General features: G+C 33.7%; 1 pseudogene; it reads right to left on the bottom strand.

The window, feature by feature from the left end:
* Window positions 1-7,009: 7,009 nt before the first annotated feature.
* Window positions 7,010-7,662, bottom strand: LOC102990609 (protein-L-isoaspartate O-methyltransferase domain-containing protein 1-like; annotated as a pseudogene).
* Window positions 7,663-8,141: the final 479 nt, after the last annotated feature.

Genomic DNA, 8,141 nt, shown 5'->3' with positions numbered 1-8,141 from the left:
CACTTCCCTGTCCACATAACCAAACCTCTCGGTTGAACTCTTAATCTTTATTTCCATCTGATTTCTGCACACATCTGACTGTATATCTCGTGGAAATCTCATACTCAATGTGTTGAAAATTACATCATTGTTTCTTGATCCAAACTTACTCTTCCATTTTAGCCATTTATCATTTAATAATGGAGTCATTTAAACCATAATATTCAATAATTCTTGTTTAAAGATATCATATTAGGGCTTCCCTCGTGGCGCAGTGGTTGAGAGTCCGTCTGCCGATGCATGGGGACATGGGTTCGTGCCCCGGCCCGGGAAGATCCCACATGCCGCGGAGTGGCTAGGCCCGTGAGCCATGGCCGCTGGGCCTGCGCGTCCGGAGCCTGTGCTCCGCAACGGGAGAGGCCACAACAGTGAGAGGCCCGCGTACCGCAAAAAAAAAAAAAAAAAAGATATCATATTAGTTGTAATTATAGCTAATATAAATTGAGTGTTAGCTCTAGACTAAGCACTGGGCTTAATACTCACATGGTCCCAGGAGTTACACATATCAAGTTTTATTTTTTCACATCCTAAAAATACCTAGCTTCTAAATTACCTGTTAATAATCTCTGTCACTGTTAGTTTCTGCCCTCAACTCTTCCTTCAAATCTTTCTCTCAAATCCATTTTATACACTTCTTACTAAATTTGTGTTTCTAAAATGTACATTTGGCCATATCATCCCATTGCATGAAATTCTTCAATAACTTCACCCCATAACTTACACCATAAGATTAATAGGCTCAGTAAGTAGTCCTTCACCTTTGGTCCCTGCTTACCTTTCTGATTCATTCTTTCCACTCTTTACTGTTCCCCAAACTCCTGCCAACCAAGTAATTACTGTTTCCCTGAGTGTACTATAAACTTTTCTATATCTGTGCTTTCCCTGTGAGATTTCTTCTACATAGGAAATCTTTCTCTTTCTCATATAATAGTCCTCATCATTACAGCCAACATTTATCAAGGGCTTAAAATGAGTCACACTGTTCCAAGCTCTTTACATTGATTAATGCATTTGTCCTAAAAACAATATTATAAGGTAGGAGCTATTGTTAGCTCTACTTTATAGCTGAGGAAACTTAGAAAGATTAAATACATTTCCAAAGTTAAAGAGCTTTTATGTGACAGAATCCATGCTCTTAATCACCCTGTTTTTCTTGGAAATTGCTTCAGTCTTACATCCATGGCATCCTGAGCTTTAAGTTCCTTTACCTAAGGTTTTCGCATAGCATTTAGGATACATGCCTGGTAACCCTGCTATTGTATTTATGTAATATGTCTACCTTACCCTTTAAACTCTCAACAGCATGAAGTGGTGGAATATGTCTTTTAAATGTATCGAATGAATGTAATGAATTTTCTTTTATCCAAACAGGGGTTTCCCTGGAGAGAGAAGAAAAAAAAAAGAAACAGATTTTGTACTGGAGAGAATATGAAAAAAAAATAGCATTCTTCCTATTTACAGAAATTTGAGGAAAACGTTGTTAACTAAATGGTGGACATCTTACTGACCATAATGCTTGGTAATAGAACACAAAAACAAACATTTTCAAATAGTGTGCACTTATAAATGAAAGTTCAGGAATACGAGATTGTCCTATGCTTTGTTTATACTTGAAAGGGAACATGATGCAGAATAGCCACACTGACTGGGAGGAAGAGGTGGATTGTATGGAAGTATTGGTAATCAAAGCAGGAACCATTTCATTTTAGAAGTCAAACAATTAGCTATAAAGGAGGACTGATTCTGGAGCAGCAGGATATTCTGAGGAAAAGCACTGGTCAGGGTTCAAGGATATAGAGGTAGTACCCGAGTGAGAGGGGCACTCTGACCAAAGGTAAGCAAGGCCAAGATCTGCAAAACCTAAAGAAACAATAGATTAAGTTGAGAGAAAATGTTCCAGCAAAGGAGAATATCCAGTTAAGTGACTGGAGAAGATACTAGGTCCAAAAGAAACAGGAAGCACCACAGCAAAACCAACAATGCACTTCAGAGTCTTCATATGGTCACCACAGAAAACTCAAAACTCTTGCCAGATCCTGCAGACATGGAAGTTTATTTACTCTGGCAAATTTAATATTAAATGATTATGAGATCAAGCGATACCATCTTATCTATTAGCAAAGAATAAACAAGATGGCATGTTTTATGAAATCTCTATGTGTATGTATTCATAAAATCACATAGAAGAGTTTGATTGAAAATTTTAAATAAGTCACAAAGGCTGAATAGTATAAGAAATGATAATACACACGGCGATTTAAAAGAACACAATAGTGACTTTTTTCAATGTTGCAAGAAATTTCCCGTTTATATGATTATTATTAAAATAATATTAAAACACTAAACTCACTGCCCAGCAGTTATATTCATTTAAACATTAAAAAAGAAGAGTCCAGGGACTTTGTTTAACTATGTAATTGGCATTTAAATTTAAGAACGCAATTCTGGCATTTTAAATATACCCTTGCTAAATAGTTACAAGATATAAAGAAACTATGTGGATAATCATGCCAGCTTTGAGATAATTCGTATTTAAGAAAATGACAATGTGCTAAACTAAAGGAGAGAGAAGGATAGTAAGAGAGAGAAGAAAAAACTTGGATTATTTTGAAAATTATTTCACTTTAGTTTAATAAATAAAAATTTGTTTATAATCTGCTATTTCAAAGCCAACCTTAATAATTATGAAGGAATAAAAGATTAAGCATATTTAGTTTTTATAATAAGCTATAGTATAATTCTGTATTACAGAAGATGGAGAGGAAAGAAAAATTAACAAAAGTAAACATTTAGCTGCATGTAAAAAAGTGACAACATACATCATAGTTTACATATATTTAACGCTAACAGTTTTTCTCTTGATCAATAGATGATGTAATATTTAAAATCTCCACTTACCTTTTAAAATTTCAGCACGTATATTGGCTAACTTTAGTGTGCATTGGAAGAGTTACAGCTATTTTCATTTAGCGACAAATTAACAGGACCTAAGACAAACAGAAACTGAATAAATGCATCTCTTCTTTTCTATATCATGGGATATTTTTCAGTCATCTTCATCATCTGGACATGGGAAAATATTTACAATACATTTTTAAGAAAGAAACATGTTATAAACTAAAATGGAAACAATGATAACTTTCAAGTATTGTTAATTGAATGTTCTTCTCTGTTTGTACTTTCCATGTGCCTTCCAGTATTCTGCCTTGTATTACTGACGTAAAATAAAGAAATAAAATTATCTACTAATTTTCTGTTTAGATTTATTTAGGTGAAGATACTAGTCTAGGCCACATGAAGGAAACAAAGATAATTAACATGGAGCATGCTAATCTTCATCTCAAGGAATTTAAATCTAGAAGGAGTCAATAAGTATAATTAAAAACACGAATAAATTATGTTCATATAAAAAATTTGTACATACACAAATATACCATTATTTGTTTAAAAGAAGACAAGTGTAACATTTATATTAATTATTCCTATAGCTTGTTTTCTTTTTCTTTTTTAATTTTCCTTGAAGTTTTATCACGATCTGGAATTATATTGCTTGTTTGTTTGTTTTCCTGATCTGGAAGAGTTTCATAAGTTCAGTGTCCTTATTTGTCTGATTCACTATAATGCCTACACCAAATCCTAGCTTCAGGTCAATTTATAGCACACAAGTGCTCAATAAATATTTGTTGAATGAATAAATGAGTGTTTTCAAGGATGAAATAGATAATCCATATAAGCTCTCAGTACAGTTGTGTACACAGTAATCCCTTGTAAAAATGAACTATTTATTGAACTTGCTATTATTTTTAAATGATTCAGAATGTTATTAACAGGGTAAGTTCAAAAGCAAAAATGTCACTTGAGCTTGTTCTTAAAGGTCAATATTTCAGTAAATGGGGAGATGGGAAATTTAAGGCAAAGGAAATGTCAGGATGAGTCAGAAAGTAGACTATGGAACTGAATTTCTGGAGTGCAGATAGCAATGCAAGTTAATATGTTGGTGCTAAAACTCAGTAAAGAGGGTTTAGTTAAATATAAGTGAAACAATTTGGACTTGATCCTAGAGGAGCAAAGAGCTACCAATTTGTAAATTTCTTGAAGGAAATCATACACCTTTTTACTCTTGATATCAACCACCAGAACATAGTTCTGCTCCATAAGGAGCAGGCTGGATGGATGATTAAACTAATGAACAAATTGTTGAAAAACACTATCTGGGATAGTAACATAATATAAAAATTGTATTGGGAATATAAAACTGGTGATGATGTTTAAGATCCAGTTGCTTGGAAGAGATTGAAGTACTGAAGATTAGATAAGAAGACTGTTTAAACAATTCAGGCATGAGGTAACAGGGACCTAACTTACAGAATTGGCATTGTGACTAAAAGAAAGGAATTTGACTATGAGAAATAATGTGAAGAAAAACATGTTCACTTATGTACTAATTCACCTGTTTTTAGTATATTATGTAAGACCCTCCTTAACACTATTTCTAGTGCTTTATCTGTCTTTATTTACTTTCATTAATTGATTCTTACACTGTGAAAACTGTGTGTGGTTTTTGTTGTTGTTTGGTATTTTTATTTATTTTTTTAGACAAGTAGAAAAACTTTCTAAAAGCATATGTAAATGCTTTACAATATTATATAATATTACATAATATATTTTATATTTGTAATGTACATAATCTTAATTCTTGCCTAGCAGAAAACATTATCTGGTCTTCTAAACTTTTAAAGCTAATTTTTTTCATCTTTTATTTCTACTTCATTTAAAGTCAGTTATAAAGTCACAACTGTAAAATAAATGCCTTTAAAAATACAAAACTTACATTTCAATGACAAAAATACAGACAATGATCATAAAAATCTACTGTACATTTCGCCAAGGTCAACAAAATGAAAGACAATATGAAAAGGTTAATCTTCAAATACATCCTTCACAAAAACTCTCTCATGAATAGAAAAATCATCATTTAAGAATATGTATGTTTATAAATCTGGACACTAAGAACAAGATGGGGGATAGGGGTGCTAGATTTAAATATGTGGGCACCAGGACCTCAAGATTAAACTTCTAAAACTAGCATTTAATTCAAAATAAAATGAATATTTCTAGCAGATAACAATTGTATAAAACTATTTTTTTCCTTGATAGAAATGAGATGGGGCATTTCTTAACAACAACAACTTAGTAATTATCTAAGAATAATTGTGGTGATACCCCCATCCTCCAACCTCCAAATCTAAGCCCTAGTCACTGGTATAAAACAAATACCTTCCATGAAATTATCTTTCACATTACTAAACCACCCTCACTTACTTGGAATAATTCATGCTTAGAATATTTCACACACTTGTTTTTAGATGTGTGGAATTACCAGAGCTGAGATTTTTGAAACCGTCTATGTATTACTAATAGTTGAATCTTTGCTGAGAGATAATAATCTTTTTACTATACATTAATTGGATGTCCTTAAGCACACTTGATCAACCACTGTAACAGTGATGCTGGTGGTAATAAGAGGTACTCTCAAATTTTTCCTTTTAAAAAAATATATAATCCATGTAACACTAAGTAGTAAATATGTTACATTGTATTACATTGTATTACATTGTATACTTTCTTAAGAAAGGATAACTGTTTCTGGCCCAATGTGGAAGAAAAGAAACAAACTAATAAAGGTATTTATTACTGTTTTAGCACTGATTAGCTACAACTAACATTTAAATGATAATTTATGTGATATTAAGCAAAAACTTAAAATCATTATAATTCTACCAAAAGAAACAGACAAAAAAAAATGGGAAGAATTTTTAAATGAGCACAACGTAGGTCCCAAAGATTACACTATGATTTTGGATTTTCAAAGCAAAAGGCTTCTATGTATAATTTCTGTGAATATTTCTTATACTACAAAGATGAATTTCAAAGTAAATGTAGGCTAGCTCAACCCTACCTTTTCAAAGATAAATATGCAGATGAACTAGAAGTTCCCTTTGCTAAAGTGCACCACCTGAGCAAATCAGCTCTGGCCCAGCTACTGAGCTTATCCCAAGAGAGTGGCTATCACTCATGCTTATTCACTCACTGTCTGTACCATCAGTAGTGAGAGAGAACAGTGTTTGTTTGTTTTTTAAACCAAATATTTTATAGAGTGGACTGTAGAAAAAACAATCCTAAATATACTCTCTTCTAAAACTCCAGAGAGTAAGATAACCTCATTATTTTTAAATACTGAAAATGTAAAGGGTCCACACAAATTAAGAGTTCTATTAAGTATATACTTTTTACTTTACTATTCACTTGATGTGCCCTTAAAGTCTCTATGAGAGAAGCAGATATCTTCCCCACGTCTTTGGGCAATAGATTCAAAAGCAAGAGTAGCAGTGCTATTGAATTTCATGAAACTTTTTTAAAAGTTAAATTATTCACTATCTGTATGATTATTGCACTCATATATTACCTGGAATACATCTATAGCAACTCAGCAATAGTGACTGCAACAAAAGTAAGGGAAGTGGGACTACAAAGGATTTTATTTCCTTATTAAATAAGAAAGTTTTTTTGGAGGAAATGCAAACAACTGCAATTCAAATCAGATTATATATGCTTAACAGTTATGTAACCTTACATAAAATTAAATCTAACTCTCACCACTACAAATCTATAAGGAATCAGAACAGGATTTACATTACACAAAGTCTGCACTACTGTTGCATTCCACTCTTGAAGCCCTGAGTTAAAACAGCCATTTTTCCAAGACTTAAAGAAAAATGTATTTTATGAAAGGGATTATTTTTAATCACTGAATACATCATTTTTATTACTGACAGAAAGAAGATACTTTTTTCTACTGTAAGTTCACTCTGATGAAAGAAAACATTCTCTCTCTTTTTAACTCCTAACAAATGCCACATTTTAAATACTAGAGGAATTATCAGTAGGCACTCTTTCTTCTTGATCTAAGTTATTTTTCTCTAAAATATGTCAAGTACGCTTTTAAAGATTCACAGGGGAGGGGGGGAGTTTCATAATTTTTTTCTCTCAGTAAATTCTGAGGTGGCTCTTTTAACTTCATTGTGGTCTTCCTCTTCCTTTTCTTTCTCTTCTATTTTTTCATCGTCCTCACTGTCTAGAGTCTGAGGAATAAGCTGATTACCTACAAATACATAAGTGTAGCTCTCTGTTTAACTCTTTCTTTTGGGTGGAGACCTTTAAGGGACCCCCCTTGGCCTGCATCTCATTACTTATGAAATGTCTCCGTGTGTCATTGAATGTAAATACAAGCAAGTTCTGTCTATTCCAGACAGCGTGGCTTTGTGTGTGGGGATGTCCCACAGACTCTGGTTTGCTATTATCCTTCTTACTTGGTTGCACAAGTGGAGCAAACGAAACAGCAAGAATATTTTTACTTTCCCAAGTGTTTTGTTCGCTTCTCATAATTTGTGTTAAATGATCTTCTACAGGCATAACTAGAATGCCTCCCACTTTTAGTAATATTTTCATGTAGTTCTCATAGTATTTCTGGACTCCAGCTCCACAATAATCTCGATAATACTGATGACCATCAGCTGCTTTCTGGGAGCAATTACCAACCACAAATGTGGGCTCACCGAACTCAAATCTTAGCACTGCTTTTCTTCATACGCTCATGTTGGAATATTTTCATCTTGAGACAGATGATTTTGTGAACAACAGGAGCTGTGCCAACTTGCTCATATAATTATCCTGATAAGCTGCTGAGAGATCAGGGTGACCTAGCCATGCCATGCACCTTCCCATTCAGACTGATAGTACAGGTCTAGAAGCTGATTATCAAAGCTATCACTTTTTTTAAAAAGATCGAACTCTCCAGGTTTTTCTTCGCATATTCCACTACATCTGAATGAAGCTCAATCCCATAATTTAATGCCCCCAAATCTCTTCTACACACGAGCCAGTTCATGTTTAAGGGATTGAATGTTTTCAACTGACCACATGGAATTTGTTTACTCTGAAAAATGCACCGCAGCAAGGTGGTCGGTCGACTCGCCGCAAGGGGGCGCAGGTGAGGCACGGGGCGCAGGTGAGGCCCTAGGCTGGGGGGGTCCGTGGCAGCC

This window comes from Physeter macrocephalus, chromosome 7, assembly GCF_002837175.3.
Source record: "Physeter macrocephalus isolate SW-GA chromosome 7, ASM283717v5, whole genome shotgun sequence".
Classification (NCBI taxonomy): Eukaryota; Metazoa; Chordata; class Mammalia; order Artiodactyla; family Physeteridae; genus Physeter; species Physeter macrocephalus.
The sequence above is the reverse complement of the archived record's forward strand: the minus strand, read 5'-3'. Positions and strand labels throughout refer to the sequence as shown.